This window comes from Rutilus rutilus, assembly GCF_951802725.1.
Source record: "Rutilus rutilus genome assembly, chromosome: 8".
Classification (NCBI taxonomy): Eukaryota; Metazoa; Chordata; class Actinopteri; order Cypriniformes; family Leuciscidae; genus Rutilus; species Rutilus rutilus.
This window is the reverse complement of record NC_140222.1, coordinates 44,638,796-44,664,500: the sequence shown is the minus strand read 5'-3', so window position 1 is coordinate 44,664,500 and position 25,705 is coordinate 44,638,796. Positions and strand designations below refer to the sequence as shown.

General features: G+C 40.6%; 1 long non-coding RNA gene across 2 annotated transcripts; it reads right to left on the bottom strand.

Annotated features, from left to right (window-relative positions):
* Positions 1-441: 441 nt before the first annotated feature.
* On the bottom strand, positions 442-8,775 carry LOC311295280. Of its 2 annotated transcripts, none has more exons than XR_014628262.1 (3): positions 8,499-8,775; positions 7,130-8,415; positions 442-870 (listed from the first exon to the last, which is right to left on the bottom strand). It is a non-coding gene; the product is annotated as an uncharacterized lncRNA (long non-coding RNA). The 2 variants fall into 2 exon arrangements; XR_014628263.1 differs by having other exon boundaries at positions 443-870; positions 7,643-8,415.
* Positions 8,776-25,705: the final 16,930 nt, after the last annotated feature.

Here is a 25,705-nt window from a genome sequence, read left to right as displayed (position 1 = left end):
TAAAAATTCTCATTAGTATTGTAAGAAAACACTCATTTTACCTGGTCAAAACCAGCTCTGTTTTCAGCACGCCGTTTGAGTGCATACGTCTTTAAATGATAATGAGCTTTGCTCACCCCGCCCTCTGTTCTGTCCGCACACCGTTTGTAACACAATAACACAATAACCACAACGCATTGTTTATTATAAACATGGGATTATGAATTATATTGAGAACGTCATACATAGAAAACATGCCGTAATGTACCCTGAGTGTAAAAATAGCCGCATTCACCGTGAAGCCTGCAGCAAGCGATTTGCAAAGATTAATATAAAGATTAATGTAAATGTGACGGAGCAATACCAGGTTTCAGACACAAGGGACTTCGACTACGCCACCCATGGGAATTTCACCCCGGGAAATATGATTGATACCTAAGATTTTAGGTCACACAGGTTCGACTCTCTTAAGGAAGGGAACGGAAACGTGGGTATCAAAGAAATACAAAACTTTATTAATACAGAATCCTATTTAAAAAGAGTGTGAGATTCACATTAAAATAATCTCCATTGCACCAGGATGTGTCTGATGACTCGTTAGTGCATGGCTGACATCGACTTAAAGACAAACAAAAACAACAAATGACATACAACAAATCACATCACTATTAATTACACAACTGAAAAAAAAAGAAATACAACCTTACAGGGCCGGGATTCACCACACGGAGAAGGGATCACAAAGCTAGTAAATCAAAAGCACACTTGCACACACACACCACCGTGCACTCAGCTTACGCAACCACAACACTTCAAAAGTGTGGCACCGCCCGTAGGAGGAGCACCACCACCACCACCACAAGAGACCCGTCACCCGTGGGAACCCGGCGACTGAAAGAAAGAAAAAAACAAACAACTTCAAAACAGTAACAATAAAGCACAAATTGATTATATCACTGATCACAAAAAACAGGGCAAAAATAAAGTCATATCAAGTCACAAACAATATACAGATATTGGTACAATAGAAAAAGAGAAAACAAAAACAGGTTTTTCAAAACAACAAGTAATTCAGACCAGCTTAAAAGGAGCAACCGCAGGGTTACTTTCTCCTTATTTCACAAAATAGTAAACGTCAACTCCAAAATACACTAAACTATAATTTAAAGAAACCAGACAGCGACAATCCTCCTGATTAATTGGACGATACGGCGCTCTCGCGGTATGGAAACGGAGAAGCAACCGGAACGGCAACTATAGCAGAAACAAATCGCTCACGAGCGGGAGAGAGAATCCTGAGACAAATCCACACAGAAAACAATTACCAAATGCATACATTACTTGCTAAAATTTTCAGCATTTAACTATATGCATAACACTTACCGAAAAACAGTGGAGATGAGCTCTATTATCCCTTTACAGGCACAGATATACCATATTCATATAACTGCCGTTCAGCTGAGATACAGGGAACACTGCACACAACGCGAAAACATCAACTAATCCCCAAACCCCACCAAGCTAACCAATCTGCTTTCATAAAACAGTCCGCACATACCTGAGAGGTTAGTAGTCTTAGCATCCACTTAACACAAGCCGAGGGAACCAGGGAGGAGAAAAGACAGGCTAGAATGGCCATGAATCATTACTGTCATGCACACAGCAAACAACAAAACTTGCTACATGCTAATGAAACATACCTGTATCCACTGTCAACAACGGAAAGAGAGGAGGAGCCGGACGTGACGCATCCCAGGCCATAACCAACCATCTCTTAAATAGTGGATCCTCCCTGCTGATTGGTACTCACAACCGTCAATCACCACCACTCGTCCTATTCATTCGGTTACAATCCACCCCCAGCTTCTGTACCGACGCCCCGACGGTAAACTCACCAGATGTACCACCCGCTATACTAGATACTGTACCTAACCCAAATGGTCGTGGAAGGTGATGTACATTGGAATGCTGCCCAGCAGTAGTCCTTCCAGTCCTCCTGACCACCACAGAACTGGCAGGGACGCTCATTACAGGCTGCAAGTTCACCTCCATCTCAAAACCCCCTTCCGCCCCCTGGGCTTCACCAGATGGCACTTCCTCAACCTCTGGAGGGCCGGGAGGGACACTACCCTCAGGTACCTGCACACAGTCAACTTGCAGTGTTTCCGGCACCAGGACAAACAAGTCTCCCTCATCTAACTCTTCCTCCCCATGAAGCTGTACAACTTCAACCACCGGATTATCGTGCAAGATGGGAGGGGAGGGGTTCCGGCTAATTTGAGCTTTCAGCAGGGATCGGTGCACGTGCTTTACTTTATCCAAATCTGTGGTGGGAGCAATGGTATACACCACACCCCCCTCCTTAGGTGCCTTCAAGATTTGGTACACCACTGAGCTCCACAGGTCGTGGATTTTCTGTCTACCTCTCACGCTATGATCGCGGAGGTATACCAACTGACCCTCCTTCAGTGGTGCTTCTCGTACCTGCAGATCATGCCTGGCCTTCCGGCGACCTGCCGCGGCCCCCAAACGCTCACGAGCACCCTCAAAGGCCACCTGCAACCGATCCTGGTGCTCCAGGACCCACCTATGCACACTACCTGCCAGCGGTCGTTCAACCCTCCCAAGAAGGAAGTCAACCGGAAGTCTAGGCTCCTGCCCAAACATCAAGAAATAAGGTGACTCCCCCGTAGCTTGATGAGGAGTAGTATTATAGGCGAAGAGTACCTGAGGAAGACAGAATGGCCAATCCCCTTTCTTTGCCACCGGCAACGTGCGCAACAGGTTATGCAGGGTTCTGTTGAAACGTTCACACTGGCCGTTTCCGGCCGGATGGTATGGTGTAGTTCGTGACTTTTCAACTCCATACAAGCAACAGAGCTGCTGAATGAGAGCCGACTCAAAATTACGGCCCTGGTCCGAATGGATCCGACCAGGCACTCCAAACTTGCAAAACCATTCAACTACCAGGACCTGGGCCACAGTCTCTGCTCGTTGGTCCTTGGTAGGTACAGCCAAGGTGTACTTGGTAAAAATGTCGGTCATGACTAAAACATTCTCGATACCTGTACTTGAGGGTTCCAACAACGTGAAATCTAAAGCTAAGATCTCATTTGGCCGTGCCGCCAACAAGTGTCCCATGAAGCTAGCATGGATGGGCTGGTCGCCTTTAGCACACTGACATCTCTCACACTCTTGGCACCAGCGGGCAATGTCAGCAGACATCCTTGGCCAATAACATCGCTGCTGTACCAGCTGAGCAGTGCGCTCCACCCCCTGGTGCCCGTGCTGTTGGTGAAGTTGAGTCAGTACTTCAGACTTCATGGCCGCCGGCAATAACACTTGGAGAACCGCCTCTCCACCATCCGGGCGAAACACCCGGCGATAAAGCACTCCCTCTTTCTCCACCAAGCGGTCCCATTGACGAAGCAGGACCACAGCAGACCTGGAGAATTTCTTACGCTCCTCAGAGCTAGGAGGTGACTTCCGCCTCCAGAACACTAAAAGCTCCCCAATGACTGAATCTGCCTTCTGCTGCATACACATATCACTGGTGGGACAGGGGAATGCTTCAATTTGATTCACCCAAGTCATCATCCCACCTTGGGCAGCTTGACACAACAACTCTGGGACAGCTACACCCCGGCACAAATCCTGATCTCCCTCCACCAGGAAGTTTTGTCGTGACAAAGCATCAGCATTGCGGTTACTCTTACCTGATCTATATTTGAGCTCAAAGTCAAAAACTGCCAGCTGAGCAGCCCAGCGCTGTTCCATGGCCCCTAACTTGGCAGAGGTCAGGTAGCTAAGAGGGTTATTATCGGTGTACACCATACACCTATGCCCCAGCAGGTACTCCCGGAACTTTTCAGTCATGGCCCACTTGAGCGCAAGAAACTCCAGTTTCATAGAACTATAGTTAGATGTATTGCGCTCAGTGGGCCTAAGACCCCGGCTACCATAGGCGATGGGACGCACCTTGCCTTGCTGTTCCTGTGAGAGGACCGCCCCCAGTCCCCCATGGCTGGCGTCCACCTCCAAGATGAATGGAAGTGAAAAATCAGCATAAGCAAGTACTGGTGCTGTGGTAAATTTCCTTTTTAACTCCTCAAAGCTACTCTGACACTCTGCAGACCAGGCATTATCAATACGCTTTGGCTGTCTTGAGTGCTTGGGATTCGCCAGCTCCGCCACCAACCGATGTAGGGGGGCAGCTAGCCTAGCGAATCCCTCCACAAAACGTCGGTAATAGCTGGCAAAGCCTAAAAATGACCGCAACTCTGTCACATTAGTTGGGAGCGGCCACTGTGAAACTGCTGCAATCTTACCTGGGTCTGTGGAGACCCCCTCCGACGAAATGACATGACCCAGGTACTGCACTTCTTGTTTAAAGAACGCACACTTAGATAACTTAGCCTTTAAACCCTCCTTGTGTAGCCGGCTTAGCACTACCTCCATCCGAGTCAGATGTTGATCAACTGAAGAGGAAAACACGACAATGTCATCAAGGTAGAGGAGCAGAGACTGGCACTGTTGGTCCCCGAACATCCGTTCCATCAATCTTTGGAAGGTGCCGGGGGCATTGCACAGCCCGAATGGCATCCTGTTCCATTCAAAAAGGCCAAACGGAGTGCAAAAGGCCGTCTTAGCTCGGTCCGCCTCTGTAACAGGAACCTGATTGTACCCGCTGGCAAGGTCCATGGTGGAAAACCAACGTGCTCCCGCCAGCGAGTCCAGTGTTTCCTCAATTCGGGGTAGAGGAAAGGCATCCTTCCTGGTCTTAGAATTTAAATGACGGTAGTCTACGCACATGCGCAGACTACCGTCCTTCTTCTTGACCAGGACGATGGGTGAAGCATAAGGGCTGCAGCTTTCTCTAATTATCTGGGCCTCAAGCAGTTGGTTAATGTGCGCCTTCACAACCTCGTACTCAGAGGGAGGGATACGCCTGTACCGCTGCCGCACAGGGACATCATCCAGCAGAGGGATATCATGAGAGATGAGATTGGAGCATCCCAGATCTCCCTCATGCATGGAAAACACAGTTGAATACTTTTCAAGAAGCGCCCTTACCTTACCTTGTTCTTCCACTGACAGGACGGATAAATCAATCGACTCAATCTGTTCTAATATAGTGGGAGAAACCAGCACCGCTTGTGTATTCACTCTAGCCGAAACCACTTGAACCTCAGTGACCTCTGGAGGTAAGCTAACCACATAAACCTGATTGACAGTACCTATGACCGTGCTAGCATATAATAGTACATCTACCGTGCCAACATTAACCACGGGCACATAAGCTGTACCACGTTCCACTGGTACTAAGGAAGGAGATGCCAACAAACCTGCTGGAAGACCAACCTCTGGTGGCTCAAACAGCACTGTACCACTCGAGTACTGTGCAGAGCAGGTCACAGCAACCAATTTCATGGTGCCGCCTGGGATGCGACACGCCCGACGTCCACGCACTCTAACTCGCCCCCCCTGATCCAAGACTGACTGAGAGTCAATGTGACAGCAATGTTGTAAGGCCTGGAAAACAGAACTAGGGGCCTGAGACACAACAGGTAAATCGAAAAGGCTCATGCCATGCTGGCCAAAGAGTTCCTGGTAGCAGCGGCTCAGGACATTCATTCCCAGAACCCCAGGAACCCGAGCACACAAACCACCAGGAGGATCCTTGACCACCAGCACCCCACAACCTAAGACCACTCGCCCGCAAAGCTCAACATCTAGTTCTAGATAGCCGATGTACGGAATTGAGAGGCCATTTGCGGCCCGGAGCTGTAGCCAATGGCATGACCGAAGCTGTTCCTGACCCCAAGATTCAAAATTTGTCAAGAAACAACTCTCTGTAATGGTGGACACCATAGAACCGGTGTCCACCAGGCAAGATACCTTGACCCCACCCATACCCACGACGAGTTGAGGACAAGTTGACATAAAACGAGACATAAAATCTGAACCAATCAGAAAACTCGAGCCTGTCTTTTCCCCAACCAAGCTGTGGCCCTGCAGCTCGGCGGGAACTAGTTTACCGACGCCTGTCTAGATGGTGACTGTGCACTCCTCGTTAAAGAGGATACTGCAAGTGCTGGTGGAAACCGAGAAGGTCGCCGCTCCCCATCACAATCTCCGGCATAATGACCAGGTTGTTGACACCTTCTACAAATAATCTGATTAGGCCGGGATGATCGTATTCGGGGTTGGGGATTTTGAATTTGAGCTATGCTTTGGGTCAATTGATTCAATTGTTGTTGCTGTGTTTTCAGCATTTCTCGTAATTCGCTCAATTCAGATGTAGCTAAAACGGCGTTACTACTTGTGTGCGAATGTCCCTGTACTACATACTGAATGCCATAGGCAGAAGGAACAGACTGGCTTCGACCACGTGTACCCCCGGGCACTCCCTCCCGTTCCCAGCGAATAGCTTCACTGCGAACATCCAACAATGTAGCAGTAGGTTGGCGACGGACTAGCTGTTTTAACTCACGTCGGAGGGTACCATCATTAACATATTCCACAAATTGATCGCGCAGCAAAGTTTCCGCATTGGGCATGCCATAAGGTGATTGGGATTTTACCTTTTCCAGAAGACCCATCAGAACCAGGGAGAACTCCAATAAGCTCTCCCCATCCTGTTGTTTCCTGGAAAAAAATGACTCTTGAAGAGCAACATATGATTTCGTACAGCCATACAGGTTACGCAAGGCCTGAAAAATTCTCTCTGGATCCTCCCTCTCATCCCTTGACCGATAGCGAATCTCTTCCCTTGCTTCTCCCTCCAAATGATCAACCAAAAAATATGCCCGATCAATATTAGAAAGGTGGCGAAGCCGCATGCAAGCCTGGGCCTCCTCCACCCACTCATCGAAAAAAATGCCAGACCTACCATTAAATTTTGGACACTTTCTGTCACGAGGGACAAAAACAAATCGCTCTGGTGCACTAAAACCAGTGGGCGGGGGAGGGTCCCTAGCAGCAGATAGAGGGGCGCTAGATAAACCAGGCTGTTCAGCTGGCGTCTGCTCCTGTCGCAATCTTTCATTATCTGCCTTTAATTGGAGTACTAATTCTTTTAACTCACGTAGTTCATCCTCCATGACTATAAAGCACGCACAGCACTTACCAATACAGATACGAAACTCACCGGTCCGTTTTACAGACCCCCGAACGAAACTGCCGCTGTCTGGTTTCTGCAAAAAGAAAAACAAAAGAAAAAAAACAAATATCCAAAAATACCAATACCAACAAAACAATACCCACGTCTTCGCCCTACACAATAGAGATCCTGCCGGCTACGCCAGTTTGTGACGGAGCAATACCAGGTTTCAGACACAAGGGACTTCGACTACGCCACCCATGGGAATTTCACCCCGGGAAATATGATTGATACCTAAGATTTTAGGTCACACAGGTTCGACTCTCTTAAGGAAGGGAACGGAAACGTGGGTATCAAAGAAATACAAAACTTTATTAATACAGAATCCTATTTAAAAAGAGTGTGAGATTCACATTAAAATAATCTCCATTGCACCAGGATGTGTCTGATGACTCGTTAGTGCATGGCTGACATCGACTTAAAGACAAACAAAAACAACAAATGACATACAACAATTCACATCACTATTAATTACACAACTGAAAAAAAAAGAAATACAACCTTACAGGGCCGGGATTCACCACACGGAGAAGGGATCACAAAGCTAGTAAATCAAAAGCACACTTGCACACACACACCACCGTGCACTCAGCTTACGCAACCACAACACTTCAAAAGTGTGGCACCGCCCGTAGGAGGAGCACCACCACCACCACCACAAGAGACCCGTCACCCGTGGGAACCCGGCGACTGAAAGAAAGAAAAAAACAAACAACTTCAAAACAGTAACAATAAAGCACAAATTGATTATATCACTGATCACAAAAAACAGGGCAAAAATAAAGTCATATCAAGTCACAAACAATATACAGATATTGGTACAATAGAAAAAGAGAAAACAAAAACAGGTTTTTCAAAACAACAAGTAATTCAGACCAGCTTAAAAGGAGCAACCGCAGGGTTACTTTCTCCTTATTTCACAAAATAGTAAACGTCAACTCCAAAATACACTAAACTATAATTTAAAGAAACCAGACAGCGACAATCCTCCTGATTAATTGGACGATACGGCGCTCTCGCGGTATGGAAACGGAGAAGCAACCGGAACGGCAACTATAGCAGAAACAAATCGCTCACGAGCGGGAGAGAGAATCCTGAGACAAATCCACACAGAAAACAATTACCAAATGCATACATTACTTGCTAAAATTTTCAGCATTTAACTATATGCATAACACTTACCGAAAAACAGTGGAGATGAGCTCTATTATCCCTTTACAGGCACAGATATACCATATTCATATAACTGCCGTTCAGCTGAGATACAGGGAACACTGCACACAACGCGAAAACATCAACTAATCCCCAAACCCCACCAAGCTAACCAATCTGCTTTCATAAAACAGTCCGCACATACCTGAGAGGTTAGTAGTCTTAGCATCCACTTAACACAAGCCGAGGGAACCAGGGAGGAGAAAAGACAGGCTAGAATGGCCATGAATCATTACTGTCATGCACACAGCAAACAACAAAACTTGCTACATGCTAATGAAACATACCTGTATCCACTGTCAACAACGGAAAGAGAGGAGGAGCCGGACGTGACGCATCCCAGGCCATAACCAACCATCTCTTAAATAGTGGATCCTCCCTGCTGATTGGTACTCACAACCGTCAATCACCACCACTCGTCCTATTCATTCGGTTACATAAAGGTTAATAAAACATTACTCAAACTCAGCCACTGCGTCTTCAGCGGTTCGGATTTAGGAACATCAAAATGACTGCTGTGTTCGTTATTACACCCAAGAACACCACAATTGCTTAGACGCCATTCTGCTGCTCTATTCTAGTGCTCCAGCTATCAGCAATGAAAACGCGCCAGTTGTCGCGGGCTATGATTGACAGCTCGCTCACGAGGGCTCGAGGGCGGGTCTGTGTTGAAACGCTGCTGTCACTCAACCATTGTGGGAGGGGCGTCGATAATGTGACATCACAAAATCGAACAGCTTGATTCAGGAAATGGGGGAAACAAATAAGAAGATTTAAATAAAACCACTGGATGGATTTTTATCATTTTATGATGGTTGTGTACAGGCACTGCCAACACACATTTCAGTACAATCAACTTGTAAAAGTGCATGTACCATTATATGACCCCTTTAAATATTTCACATACTGAAGAGAAAACAAAAAACCTAAAACTTAAGCTGACAGGGTGTACTTTAACCTCAAGGTCACGGAATCCTTTCACACTGAAGGTGTTGTAGTAAAAAATATCACTTCGCATAGACTTACAGTACTCACTCTAAGTGTAATGTTCAACAATGATCACCCAGTACCTTATTACAGTCTGACAAACTATGCAATGTTGGATATTTACAGATTATGTCATATGTTACAGGAGCTGTAGAAAGGCAAACCACAGGGGTAGGGGCATCACAAGGTCCATCAGAGAGGGCTCAATATTCTCCAGGTCGCACATTACGTTAGCATCATGGATGAAGATTATGCACAGGTTGGGAGCTCTCTCTGTTTCTCTATCTCGTGCTTTTTCTTTGTTTTGGTTACACTGTAACAATGTCCTGCAATATTGCCTAATATTACTGATTTATTCAATCCACATTTGCTGGTTTGTTGATAGGTAATTTAATTATTATGCCTAAACGGTAACACTTTATTTTACAGTGTCCTTGTTACATATGTTACATCTACTTACCATAGTAATAACAGTAAATTATACATAATTTCATGCAACTAACCCTCAACCAAACCCTAATCCTACCCTAACCCTATAGTAAGTACATGCAGTTGATTAATATTACTCAGTACTTAAATATATAATTACACTGTAACAACGACACCTTAAAATAAAGTGTAACCGTTTAGGCATTGTTGTATTATTACAATTAGGCTATGAGGGTATTAACTGGTAATGTTGATAGTAGTTGTCATGTTCAGTAGTTTTTTTATCAGTTTGTCGCAGGGTTTGAGAAAGAGACAAGTGGACATGATCGAAGATGGAGTATGTGGGAGCAGCCAATTACTGACCAGGGTGACTACACTGTTAAGAGAGATCTGTGGTAAAGCAGTCAGGCGACTGGAGATTAGACGGAAAATGCGTATAGGAGGGAGGAGAGCTTTTGTTGCCATAGATGAGAGCAAATTCAGACACAAAAGAAAGGTAAGATCTGGTTTTGTAAGTAAAATGGTAATGACTGTTAAAAAAAAGAAAAGTACAGTGCATCTGGTAGGTGGACAACAATTAAGACATTTTACTTATTTTCAGTATGGACGTGGACGACGTGGACACACCTGGAGAAGACGCTCATGGGTCTTTGGAATGATGGAAGTCAAGGGATGCCATAGACGTCCCATCTTAAAGCTTGTAAAATATCGTTCCAGGAAGCAACTGCTCCCGATTATCCAGAAGTACATTAGACCTGGTAGTAAAGTGATAAGTGATAGCTGGAGTGCCTACAACAGGTTATCACATCATGGTTACATTCACTATCAGGTGAATCACAGGAGACATTTTGTCCACCCTGGGAGTGGTGCTCACACGCAGCATATAGAACGGGCGTGGCGAAATTATAAAGAGGACATTTACAGATACAGAGGAAACCTGACAGAAAAGGCATTAAAGATGAACTTGAGGTTCATTGAGTGGAGCCACTGGCTTGGAAAGGAGCACAAGAAGGGTATTCTTGGACGCCTTTGCAAAGACATCAGAGCGTGCTACCACGTTTAAGTGATAGTGATGGGGTTTTGTATCACATTACAAACCTATCACAAATTATAAGCGTCTGATCTTACAATGTGACCCCCCAAAATCAAGGCTTCCTTTTACGGTATATTTTCAGCTTGCTTACTTAAATTCTGTTGATCAGTAACTGTAGCTATTACAGATTATAGGGTAAGATCCCAGTAATTCAATAGAACTAAAAAGGCTTCCTTTTACAGTACAGTTTCACTTTACTTACTGAGAATGTTTTAGTTAAGTTGCAGAACACGCATGGTACAAGTTTGTGATTTCAAAAATGTTTAAGCAGTAGCAAAGGATGTGGTAAGAGTCTGGTAATACCATGGAAATAAACAAGGCTTCATTTTACAGTACAGTTACACTTTACTTACAGAGTAAATTGTCATGTTTTCCTTGGTAACGTTGCAGGACATACGAGGTAAAAAATGGTGACTATATGGAAAAGGGGAATGATCAGGGTCCGTGTACCTTCGGATAATTTGTTTTTTTCGTTTTTGTTTAAAAAACGGAAAAACGAAGAAACCGTACGTTTATTGCATATTCAAACCTTCTCGTGGACATAAAAAACGAGTTTCAGTTTCTTTTATTTATATTTTTTATTTTGTTTTCATCACACGTTGTTCTAATGCATCAAATGAAAATACAATAAAACCAAAAACGAAAAATGAAGGTTTTTAATGCACAAAGAGCGTATTAGCTCACCGGAAGTATCCACTCGCGCACGCGCAATTAGGCTTCACTTCATCTAGTTCACTTATTACCTCCACGTGCGAATAAAATGGATACATATGTGCTTTTTCATGGAAACAAGAGAGTCACTCTCAAAGATGAAGATATGCGTTCTGAAAAAATTTCGCGCATATTTCTGGTAGGTTTGCAAGACTCACAGAAAGATCATTTTAAAGGGGGTTAAATAAGTTAACTACTATGGCAATAAGCTAAGTTAACTAGTAACGTTACATGGTTATTCCTTTATGTTCCTGGAGTTCAACAACCCTAATAAAACACACCTGCCTGTAATAATCAATGTAATAATCCTGAAGAGCTTGATTAGACGGTTCTGATTTGTTTGATTAAGTTGAACTGAACTCTGCTGGTCATGGCCCTCCAGGAACGAAATTGAATAGTCCTAAACTAATTTGGTCTTAATAAATGACCTATTAGCATGTGAGTATGAATAAATGTAGAGCCATACATGCATTGTAACACTTTTTGCTAATGTATGTACGAAATCTAATAAAGATTTTTAGGTTTGCTTCTAATATATTTGACATCTCAGCTGTCAGTTCACTTTAATCGATTTCTATAACTGGGAAATTTTATATCTATAAAAGTTTTGTAATGTGATTTTGCAGTAAATGTAAAACCTCTGTGCAACATCAATTTATATATCTCATCCTTAAGTTATTAATAACAGTTGTGGAACATATGGGCTGGTATGTGTTCTATCCCAGTGTTTCTCATGCCATGTAGCACTGCACATTTTTCTTTTATGGCACATCTATTTAAGTTTTTAGAGTACTATGTCAGGTGTGTTAAATATTGGAGACATCCAAAACAACAAACACACCTTACATAATGCTTCCTGATGAGCTCACTAGTACTCTAAAATGGATGTGGCATACAAGGGAAACATGTGCAGTGCTACAGTCAAGGACCAAGCATGAGAAGCACTGGCATAGAACATATGCCAGCCCATATTTTCCATGAGTGATATAAAGTAAGGGTGAGAGAAACATTTTAAGTTGCTGTTGCACAGAGGTTTTACATTTACCATCATATTACTTTACAGAACTGTTATAGATGCAACATTGGCCTGCTACATAACTTGATTAAACTGAATTGAATATGTCTGGCTTTGAAATGACATACGATTTTACTCGGCTAATTCTTGTTCTTTCTGGTGTAGGTCAGCAGTGATAGTCTCTATTTGACTGATGATTCAAACGTTGCAATCTTTCCCAATGCTGAAGGGTCTTTCAGCTCGTTGGATTTGACATTAAGGGCTCATTATGAAGTCCATGGTGTACCCAATTGAGATGCCGCAAAACACCCCATCAACTTCAGCATTTGCTTCATCACCAGTTCAGCGACATTTCTCTTTCACAAGACCAGCATCATCTGGATCTGTTCTCACAACAACGCCCCGTGCAAGCCGAAGTTGGACAAGGTTTGAAAACCTTCTTTTTATTTATTACTTTATATTATTGCACTTAACTGTGTGTTTTTTTTTTTAACAGGGTTTATATGTAAACTAAATATACTAGAGAGTTCATCAAATGTTAAATCTGTTTCCAAATTTCAGAGCAATAAATATTGCAGAAGTGCTAGATGGCAAACCAGTTCCCAAAAGTGTTGTGGTGGTAAGGTTTACTGAAGCTGAGGCCAGTGTTACAGGCATTGTTCAGAAACTTCAAGCTGACCTAAGGACTACAGAAACTCCTGTGTTGCTGGATTCAAACTGGAACGAAATAATGGATTCAGAAGGAACACGAGGTAACAAAACTCTCACGATTTGTATTATATTGTATTGTCATTTGTTTAGTAATTCTGTTACTGACGTAGTGTCCTTTGTGTGTACTGTATGTGTTAAGGTTCCCAGTATTGGAGACAAACCTCTAGAAAAATTTACGCAATGCTCATTAGCCATTTTTCCAGGCTTCAACACAGACGAAAAAGGATGAGGTGATTGATATTATTTTATTAGATCTATTAAGTTTATTTTAATTTTGTTTGTTATTAATCCAGGTAAATGTTATTGGAATGTATAATTATTGATCAAGTTACAAACAAGCATATCTGTCTGTCTGTCTATCTATCTATCTGTCTATCATGAGCTGATAACCTTAATCAGGTGTGTTTGAGGAGACATGCAAAATGTGCAGTGTTGGTGGGCCTCCAGGAATGTGGTTGGGAACCACTGATATATATTATGTGTGTGTAGGGAAGAAGATTCTGGATTGCAGGACATTTTGGAAAAGATTGAGGAGGTGTTGGAGGCATCTCAAGGTCTGGAGAGTGTTTCTGTCAGACTCCGGGAGCTCAACACACTGGCCACAAGGGAAAGAAACCAAGTCAACATGCAGCAGGCATCACAGCTCAAGGAGGCCTTCACCTGCCTTGTTTGTAGAGGTATGAGACGCCAAGGGTCTGATGTATTAACTTCACAATTTACCACACACTTAAAGGGATAGTTCTCCCAAAAATGAAAATTATCCCAAGCTTTATTCACCCGCAAGCCATCCTTGGTGTATATGACTATCTTTTAGATGAACAGAGATGTATTTAAAAATATTCTTAGTCCTTCAAGGTTTATAATAGTTATGAATGACAGCCCAAATGTTTTAAAGGAGGATCTTTGTCTTACACAAATGCATTGATTTGCTTCAGAAGGCCTTTATTATCCCCCTGGATTCGTATGGATGAATTTTTTTATGGATGGATGCATTTTTTTTGTCTTCAAAATTTGGGCTGTTATTCACAAACATTATAAACCTTGGAGGACTAAGGATATTTTTAAATGTATGTCTGATGTGTTCGTCTGAAAGAAGATAGTCATATACACCTAGGATGGCTTGACGGTGAGTAAATCATGAATGAATTGGGTGAACTATCCCTTTAAGGGTTTATAGTTAATACACTACTCACAATAAGTTAGGGATATTGTTATTTACATGAGTGCTATTCCTATTTGGTCTGAATTTTAATGAAATAAGTAAAAGTATCCTTTGATATTACTAATAATGAATGAGAAGAAAGACCATTTTCATTAGTGTAATATTTATTACCCCAAAAATGTAAACAATAACAAGGGTAGCCCCAAATAACAAAAATTGACAATGTCAGTGTTTCCACCATTTGCTGCAATGACAGCTTGACAGCGACGTCTCGCTCACCTCGCCTTCTCCAGCAACACTGACGACCATCATTTCTGTGCAAGGTGACCCGACACTCAGTGTTGCTTTAGAAGGCGAGGTGAGCGAGACGCCAAGGTCAACATGGTCCTCAGGGTTAGCTTTGGTGGAGGAGGTGTAACAGTCTGGGCAGGCATCACCAGTCAGCGCAAAACTGATTTGGTTATTGTAGATGGCTCAGTCACTGCACGTTCTTACCTGCCATATCACCCTGTAGCCCAAGACTGGTTGCCCACTAAAGCTAAGCAGGGCTGAGCCTGGTTAGTACCTGGATGGGAGACCTCCTGAGAAAACCAGGTTGCTGCTGGAAGAGGTGTTAGTGAGGCCAGCAGGGGGCGCTCACCCTGTGGTCTGTGTGGGTCCTAACGCCCCAGTGTAGTGATGGGGACACTATACTGTCAATGAGCACCGTCCTTCGGATGAGACGTTAAACCGAGGTCCTGACTCTCTGTGGTCATTAAAAATCCCAGGATGTCCTTCGAAAAAGAGTAGGGGTGTAACCCCGGCATCCTGGCCAAATTTGCCCCTTGGCCTCTGTCCATCATGGCCTCCTAATCATCCCCATATACTGATTGGCTTCTTCACTGTCTCCTCTCCACCAGTAAGCTGGTGTGTGGTGAGCATTCTGGCGCAATATGGCTGCCGTCGCATCATCCAAGTGGATGCTGCTCATTGGTGGTGGCTGAGGAGATTCCCCCCTTTCATGTAAAAGCGCTTTGAGTAGGCCTACCTAGAAAAGCGCTATATAAATGTAATTAATTATTATTATTATTATTATTACCTCAGAGACATCATAGAACCCATCATCATCCCCCAATTCCGCCAGCACACCCCCAACTTTCTCCCTAATCAAACACACCTGATTCAACTCAGCTCATTATCACATGGGTTAATGAGTTGATGAGTTGAATCAGGTGTGTTTGATTAGGGAGACAAAGAAAATGTGCAGTGTTGGGGTGCCTTCAGGACAGGTTTGGGAACCACTGCTATAGAGCACGTTTGGGACCAGCTGAAGCAGAGACTGGATGATCGTACCCCACCCCCACGTGACCTGGCAGAACTGCGTGCAGCACTTGTGGAAGAGTGGAACGCATTGCCTCAGGACAACATCATGAGGCTAGTGAGGAGCATGAGACGTCGCTGTCAAGCTGTCATTGCGGCAAATGGTGGAAACACCCGTTACTGACATTGTCAATTTTTGTTATTTGGGGCTACCCTTGTTATTGTCTACATTTTTGGGGTAATAAATATTACACTAATGAAAATGGTGTTTCTTCTCATTCATTATTAGTAATATCAAAGGATACTTTTACTTATTTCATTAAAATTCAGACCAAATAGGAATAGCACTCATGTAAATAACAATATCCCTAACTTATTGTGAGTAGTGTAACTTGCCATATTTGTGTGCAGCATTCACATACCCTGGACTACACTACACTTTCTTTTTATGGATGTGTTCGTGAATTTGACTCCAAATGGCTAAAGCAATGAACTGAACAAAACTGAACAACTTTTCCTTTACCAGCTTAGTTTTTCTAAAGAATGAATAGTGCCTCTTAAATATTTTTATTTTGCAACTTATTTTGCAATCAGTATATACTCCAGTATACCTCAACATGCTAAAATGTAGGCAACAAAAAATGTTGACATAGTTTTAATGTATATCCTCCATTCTTTTACAGACATCATCAGTGAGCCAATGCTGTCCGAATGTTGCCGGAGCATCATTGGGTGTAGAGCTTGCATTGAAGAATGGGCATTAACATCAAACCAATGCTTAAAGTGCAGGTCTGAGTTCTCTGTGCTAAACATAATCAGGGTGGCTGGTCTGTCAACTGTTCTAGATGTTGTGAAAGAGTTAGTTTGAAATGTGTTGTAAAATGCTTCTCTGAAGAAGCATTTTTTCTTATAGACATGGTGTTCTAGGATGTGAAATTGCACACAAAAGTAAAATCCTTACCTACAATTTTTTTTTTCTGATGTAGCATGTAAAATTGTTCCTTTAAAAGTGTTCCAGAGTATGTAATTGCACACAAATTTAACATCTTTAACTACCTGTACAGGTTTTTTTTTTTTTTTTTTTTTTTTCTGCAGTGGAGTTTATAAAATACTTAAGTACAACAATGTTCCAGGTTGTAAAATTTCACGAAAAAAACCTGTATCATCCCAACTTATAGATACTGTAGTTATACTAGAATTGGTAAGGTGTTTGTTTTCCAGGGAAGAAGTTCCAGGTTGAGAAATCCCACACATTCACAGAGCTTTGCATACATTCCAGGGCAAAGAATTAAGGAGCATTAACCTTTTAAGATGTTTTATTTGTCTTCCCTCATTGGTATAAAAATTGAATTTAACATTGTTCAATGAATGTGTTTTAATAAATGTTTTGTTCAAACAAGTACTTGCTTGATAAACTTTAATTTGCTCAATTACAGCTACTGGTTGTACAAATCTTAACAAAAAAAATAGAAATGTTCATTAAGAAGACTTGTTCACAAAATGAGACCCACAATCTTATTTAAAAATATAATCAAAAAATGTAATTCCACTATCTTCACAAAGAGTGCATGTAGATACACTGCCTTTAAGGATTTGAATATCGGTGAGTAATGTTAATAAGGCACATAACTGCTTCCTGAAAATTTCTGTAATTGTTGTTAATTACACTGTTGTAGAGGACAGACAGGTCAGGAAACTGATCAATAAACGACTGCTCTGCATATGCACAGTCCTCTTCTGTTAAGAAAGGGTAGATGCCAAATGTTGTTGGTGTGGTCAGAGAGGATCCCATCTCTTGTAAGTACATGTTTGCAGCAACTATGGAATTGGGTAGCAGGTCTTCACTTAACTTTTTGAAGCAACCGCCTTCTCCTAAGGCATTTGGGACACCTCTCCCTGCAAAAAATTAAGTGTTTTTAGTTTGTCTCTCAAAACAAAAAAAAACTGGTTGCTAATAAGAATAAGAATACCTGGTATTCTGTGGGCATTCCACGAGTCCACTACTCTTCCTACACCAATACGGCCTATCTGACATGCGAGATCAGACACACAGTAGCGAGTGGTGGGGTCCTCCATGTCAATCATTTCCTGGTCAGTCAGCTGAATCAAAGCCTCCTTAATAGGGTAATTGACCCGGTTGTTTATCTCCGGCCACATTCGCTCAATCCTGTGGTTCTGATTTAAAACTTAAAATTACAATCTTGCAGTCCACCACTTTTATGCGTACTGAATATATGAATCAAAAACATTAACTTATAGAGGGCCTACCACAGGTTTCAAACAAATGATTATTATTATTTTTTTATTTTTTTAACTACTCACCTTTGTTGAAGGTGTCTGCTTGTAAGGCTCCCTTACTGTGTTATATCTGTATGCAGCTAGTATCTCTTGCATAAAGAGACATAAATAAAATTCTTTCCCACAGTCTACACGTACTTGGTCCCAGATTCCATTGGTCAGAACAGCTGGTCTGAAATACAATAAGGAAAGCGTTAATAAAAATGGCCCAAATCCTAAAAGCATACAGTTGATATTAAAACACATATCTATTAGTTGAGCAGAATGACTCAAACAACACACATTTAACACCAGAACTCAACTATTTCATTTTACTAATGATTTCTTATTACAGGGGGTTTTCCAACTAACCTGTACACCTCCTCATAGATAGTAAGGTTGTTCTTGACAGGCATGGTTGCATGCCCAACGACTCTGTAGCTGTACCCATCAACTGCGATCACATGCGTAACTCCGAACATTACGAGTTTCTTGTTTTGGTCAATATGTAATTTGTGACCAAAATACTCAGCATTGTAAGGAACTGGGTTTAAGTTTCGTGCTCTCTGGGAATTTAAATGGTAATAAATGTATGAGTTTACTAGTTCATTAAGGTTAATAATGTAACATACACAATGTGTTGTCTATTCAGTTTAATTGTGCAGTCTTTGATTAGTATTGTATTAATTCCTCATACCCCAATTTTACTATACACATACTAATCAAACACTGCATACATTATTACACAATTAAACTGAAAAGACAGACAACACTGTGAAATAGGCACCTGTAAACGAGCTTGGTGGTAAGGTTGATGGACAAGCCTCAGTGCTGATCCAACGCGGCGTTCTGAAACGCGGAGTCCCTTTGAGGCAAGGTAACCCGTCATCATTTTTCGGCCAAAAGACGGTCCAGTCTGTACGAAATAATATTAAACCGGATATGTCAAATTGCAGGCGGACAGTACACATCCCTTAGTAGTAGCAGCAGCAGCAGCAGGATTATAAAAAATAAACTCACCTCTCGAATAGCACTGGCCACTGCCACCTCCAAATGATCATCTGACAAATGCCCTCTCTTTACCAGGTTGCGGTTGCCAAGGAACTTCTTTATGCTGGCCACAGAATGGCCTCTTTCAATTCCAATGGACGCCAAGGCAGTGGAAACATCAGAATACGTTGCTCCATTATTTATCATATTAACTATGTTTTCAGCGTGATTTTCCAGGACTGACCCCATCTTGATTGATGAACTTGTTTGTCGCAAGCAGTAACCAGAGATACAGTAAACTTCCGGTGAAATAATACGCGCTTTGTGCATTAAAAACCTTCATTTTTCGTTTTTGGTTTTATTGTATTTTCATTTGATGCATTAGAACAACGTGTGATGAAAACAAAATAAAAACAAATAAAAGAAACTGAAACTCGTTTTTTATGTCCACGAGAAGGTTTGAATATGCGATAAACTAACGGTTTCTTCGTTTTTCCGTTTTTTAAACAAAAACGAAAAAACAAATTATCCGAAGGTACACGGACCGATCAGGTTATATGGTACAATTCCGGTAATACCATGGAAATAAGCAAGGCTTCCTTTTACAGTACAGTTGCACTTTACTTACTGAGTAAATTGTCATGTTTTCCTTGGTAACGTTGCAGGACATACGAGGTAAAAAATTGTGACTATATGGAAAAGGGAATGATCAGATTATATGGTACAATTCCGGTAATACCATGGAAATAAGCAAGGCTTCATTTTACAGTACAGTTGCACTTTACTTACTGAGTAAATTGTAAAAACATCTGCAAGAACATACCCAGTATTTAAGATGTGCCATGACATTAGGGAAAACTGTTCCTGCGGGGTAGTTACCAGGTAAGTGTAAGGTAAATTATTTGATAAACCCTCTATAAATGGGTGTAGCAATGAACAACAACTATGTAAGACAAGGTAATTTATTGGAAACTACCGTCTTAATTTCAAGATAGTAATAAATAAACATGGACTGTTACCAACATAACCCTAGGATAACTACAAACCTAACTTGAATTGATGGGTAATACTGGAGGTGTTTCTAAAAATAGTCTGCCTACATTCTGAGGAAGTACACAATTAAATCGGAGTTATTACCAACCTAAACAGGTAACAAGTACACAGTACTTTGTTGAGTTGATATTTAACAGTGGTGTTTTTTTCCCTGGTAGTTTCTCTGTAATTGCATACTAATCACCTTAAGTAATTACACACTAAAATACTATAATTTACCATATGCTTACCAGGTAAATACCTAGTAATTAGTTTGTAGTTTCTCTGCATTTACATACTTGTTACCTGTGGTAATTACCAATAACTAACTTACCTTACCATGTATTTACCAGGTAAATACCTAGTAATTAGTTTGTAGTTTCTCTGCATTTACATACTTGTTACCTGTGGTAATTACCAATAACCAACTATAACTTACCATGTATTTACCAGGTAAATACCTAGTAATTAGGGGACTGTAAAATAAAGGGTTACCAAATGTGCAAAGAGCAAAAAGAGCTAAGGAAAGAGAAGTTAAAAGAGAATGGGACAAAGAGATGAAAAAGGCTGAGGAAGGAAAGGCAGAAGTGGAGAAAATTATAATATTAGAAGAAAAACTTTAAAAAAATAGAAGAAGAAAAATGTATGGGTGCCATAATAAGAAGTAGGGCTAAAAATGTAGTAGAGGGTGAGAGAAGTACAAAGTTTTTTTATGAATTAGAAAAAACAAGGCAACAGGCAGAACTTATTAGAAGTGTGATTAAAAATGGAAAGAGTGTTAAAGAAAAGAATGAAATTCTAAAGGAGGTTAAAGAATTTTATTTAAACTTATTTCAGGAAAAGGGAGTTATAGAAGAAGATAAAGAATTTTTATTTAATCAAATAAAAGTAAAATTGAAGGATGATGACAGAAAAATGTGTGATAGTAAAATAACAGAAGAGGAAATAGATGAAGCTATTACTCAGTTAAGTAAAGGCAAAAGTCCTGGATTAGACGGATTATCAAGTGAATTTTATAAGGCCTTTAAAAGCATTTTATATGAAATTTATAGTGTAATTTTTAAGAAGGAACAGTTGTGTAAAAGTATGAAAAAGGGAATGATTAAAATTATCTATAAAAATAAAGGAGATAAAGAAGAGTTGAAGAATTATAGACCACTGAGTATGTTAAACACAGACTATAACATTTTAGCGAAGGTTTTAGCTAATAGGATGAAGAAGGTTATTCCTAACATTATTACTACAAATCAAGCTTATAGTGTTTTAAATAGAGATATTTCAGTAATATAAGAGATATTGTCTGGTATATCAAAGAAAAAGGAGAGAAAGGATATTTCATCAGTGTGGATTTAGAAAAAGCATTTGACAGAGTGGAGCACAGTTATTTATTTGATTTAATAGAAAGATTTGGATTTGGAAAGAATTTTATTAGATGGATGAAATGTCTTTATAATGGGATTTTTAGTTGTGTTAAAGTGAATGGGGTTTTAACAGATTTTATAAACATAACTAGATCAATTAGACAAGGATGTCCATTATCAGCATTATTGTATACAATTGTGGCTGAACCTTTAGGGTTAGCAATAAATGCAGATAGAGAAATGAATGGATTTTTAATAGAAAATGATTATGTAGAGCAAAAGGTTTTTCAATATGCTGATGATACTACTTTGTTTTTAAAAGATTTTAATAGTGTTAAAAAGGCAATGAATATATTTGAGAAATATTGTAGAGGAACAGGAGCAAAAGTTAATGAAGAAAAAACTGAATATATGAGGATGGGGCAAGTAAAAGATCTAACAGGAATATTTAAATTTAAAGAACAGTCAAATAATATGAAGATTTTAGGAATTAGAATTGGTATAGATGAAATAAAAATACGAGATTTAATATGGGAGGAGGTGCTTGGGGGTATGATCAAAAGACTTATTTTTTGGAAACAAAGAGTTCTTTTTCTAAAAGGTAAAGTATTAGTATTAAATTCATTATTTTTATCAAAGATGTGGTATATTCTGGCTGTAGTAAGTCTCCCGTTATGGGTATACAAGAAAATAAAAGATAATATTTTAAGTTTTCTATGGGATGGTAAACCTTCTAAAATTGCATATAATACCATACTAGGAAAAGTGGAGGAAGGAGGATTGGGACTTATTGATCCTCTTTTAAGAATGAAAAGTATGATGGATCCACTCCTAGATCATAGCTGCTCAATAGTATATAATGCTCAAGAGTATATAATACTCCTAAAGCAAAATTTATATTACATAGGATGTGTCAATCTTTCGGCCTCGTAGACATTTGGAGACTCTTGAATCCAAATGGGAGGGACTATACCTTTTTTTCAAATGCACATAAAACATTTTCTAGAATTGATTTTTTCCTTTTATCAAAATCACTTATCCCTTCGGTTATTACATGTAAAATCGGGAACATCATCATCTCGGACCATGCCGGTGTGTGTTTAGACTTGAAGCATTCTATAGAGAGGAAAAAATCATGTAGATGGCGTCTTAATACATCTCTCTTACAAAACCCAGTATTCCAACAAATGTTAAAAACAGAAATCAAGAATTACGTAGAAATTAACTGGTCATCAGTATCCCCAGTGGGAGTGGCATGGGACGCTCTTAAGGCAGTTATTAGGGGATGTATCATTCAATTTGCCGCACATTCTAAAAAACTTAAAGCACAAGATCTTTTAGAGTTGGATAGTAGCATTAAGAAGATTGAAACAGAGATGAAGCGTCAAGTAACATCTAGTGGTCTTAGGGAACTAACCCAGCTAAAATATAAATATAACATCATTCTGTCTCAAAAGATTGAATTTTTGTTATTCAGGACAAGACAGACATATTTTGAGTCAGGCGATAAGGCTGGGAAACTTCTAGCTAATTATATCAAACAAAAGGAGTGCTCCTCCATTATTCCATCTGTTAGGTCTTCCAGGGGAGATATATTTACAGCTGCTACAGATATAAATAGAACATTTAAAGAATTCTACATAGATCTTTACAAATCAGCATCATCATCAACTGATGATGATATTATTAGATTCCTGGAACCGCTGGGTCCCAACTAATCTTCTTTTTGAATATTAATTCAAATTCTCTACTTCTCGATGACTGAGGGGGGAAGATTTGTTCAGAACGTCTCATGATCATCACTGGTCTGACTAATTGAAGGAGCCCCCAGCACTAACACATAACTGGTCAATGGCTAGCTTTGTGGCCAACTACGGGCTGGTTAAGATAAAGACAGTGTCCTCACAGTCCAGAGCCATAAGTCACCCATCCTGGCGCCACAGAGTCTGCAAAAGACCCTTCTAATGACCCAACTAACGGAAAAGCTTGTCAATTTAAGGTTTTTAAAAGAAGAATCGACACCAGCAGATGTTACTGAAACCCCCGACAACATTCCTGAACACCTCCTCCTTAAGACCTCTGAACAAACAGAGTTCTGTCTCTTCACCAGAGAACTGATTCTTATCAATAACTATACATAAAATCATTCAAGAACAATTTTCAATGGACTCATGATCAAACAATCATGCAACTACCTAATCCTGGGTTGTTTCCACCACTTACAGTATATGCATATTTTAATAAGATAATATGTTTTGATCCCATTTAATTCAGGTAATAGTTATTATATTAACTATTAGAAGGAGTGAATGTGTGAAGTGTGTACTGTTTCATATCAATGCTATCTTACGAACACAACTAGCAAGATGACTGAAATTAAATCTGTGTAAAATGTTCGTATTCCTATAATGGTAATGATGTCTAAACTGTGGCCTCTGTTCTCTCTGTTAGTAAGGAGAGCACAGATAAGCATGATTTACGATCAGAACTGAAAAGAACGTCACCTCCTAAATTCAGCCAGTGTCTAATTGGCCAGAACTCATCCTGGAGGTTGGACAAACTTTTAGTTTAAAAACCTTAGACCCAAAAACAAATCTCTCTCTCTCGCTGCTCTCGAAGCTCTCTCTCGGTTCTCGCTCTGAAGAAGAACTCTCAACAAATGCAGAAAAAGATGAAGATCTAAAGCAAGACTAGTAGCATGTAACTGAAGAGCAGACCAACCCAAATTAAGATCAGATGGGTTAGATTCATTTCCAGTCATCTAACTACTCTCCATATCTCATTTCATTTCTTTCTTTGTGTTATTTTCCCTTTCCGATTGAAAGTCTCGGTTTTAAGTTAAGTTTTGCGGCAAAGCTTCGGTCAACGATTTACGGCTGCAACGAACACTTTCAACTTCAAAGACATTTCATTCAGCAGCTCCAGCACACCACGTGACTGGAACGCGCCACAGACATTTATCCAAGCACGAGGAGGCCAGCCGACGGACGAACCAAGGGAAACCCCCTTCTTACGCTACAAAGGGAATTCCAAAAGGAACGCAGAAGACAAGCAAGTACCTCCATGCAGGCTAAAATCTTAACTGGTGTATTTATATAACTTTAATAACCTGCCCAAAACGATAGAAGGGTTAAATTAATGATTGATGGTTCGTTCAGGTCATGTCTAAGTGCATATTTTCTGCTTAAAAAGGCTTTAAAATCGAATATTGAAAATGATATGCGTCTATTTAAGGATTATCGGAATAAAGTAGTGAAAGAACTAAGGACCTCGAAAGCAAACTTTTTTATTGATTTGATAACAAATGCTAAAGGAAACAATCACTTAGTCTGGAAGCACATTAATACTATTTCTCGGAAAAAAACGTCTCAAAAATGTTATGAAATTAAAGTAAACAATGCTTTAACGCAAGAAGAATCAAAGGTAGCTAGTGCTTTTAACAGTTTTTTTAAAGATTCTGTTAATGATTTGGTTGTTGTATTTGGTAACAGAACAAGGGAAATTAGATATGTAGATTCAACTAAACCAGTGTTTCACTTAAGTGAGGTCTCGGAGCAAGAAGTCCTTAAAATTTTACAAGGACTTAAAATTTCAAAGTCACAGGATGGTTATGGTTTGGATTCGTGTATGATTAGAAGGAATGCTGCTACCCTCTGTCGCCCTACTACTCAGCTAATCAATCGATCCATCAGAGAAGCGGTCTTCCCCGATTGTCTAAAAAAGGCAGTGGTTACACCTTTATATAAGGGAGGAGATAAAGCTGAGCTGGCCAACTATAGACCAGTGAGTATCCTACCTGTAATATCGAAGGTAGTCGAGAAAGCAGTGGCCATGCAACTGATGGATCATTTGAATTATGGAGAGCACCCCCTGAATCCACTTCAGTTCGGTTTCAGAAAACACCATTCGACTGAAACGGCAATGTGTTATTTTGTTGAACAACTCAAAGTCATGTTGGATAAAGGGGGGGTGGTGGGTGCCATATTTTTAGATCTGAAAAGAGCATTCGACACGGTAAACCATAACATCCTGTTATCTAAATTGTCCGCTCACAATATTTCTGACGAGACATTACAATGGTTTAAATCATATTTAGAGAATAGGAAGCACTGCACAAGAATTAAGAGTACTATGTCTTCTTATTTGGATTGCTCAGTTGGGGTGCCACAAGGCTCCATTTTGGGCCCTCTCTTGTTCAGTGTTTATATAAATGATCTTCCAGCTATTTGTCCTGAAGTTCACGTACAAATGTACGCCGATGACGCTGTGATATACGTCTATGCAA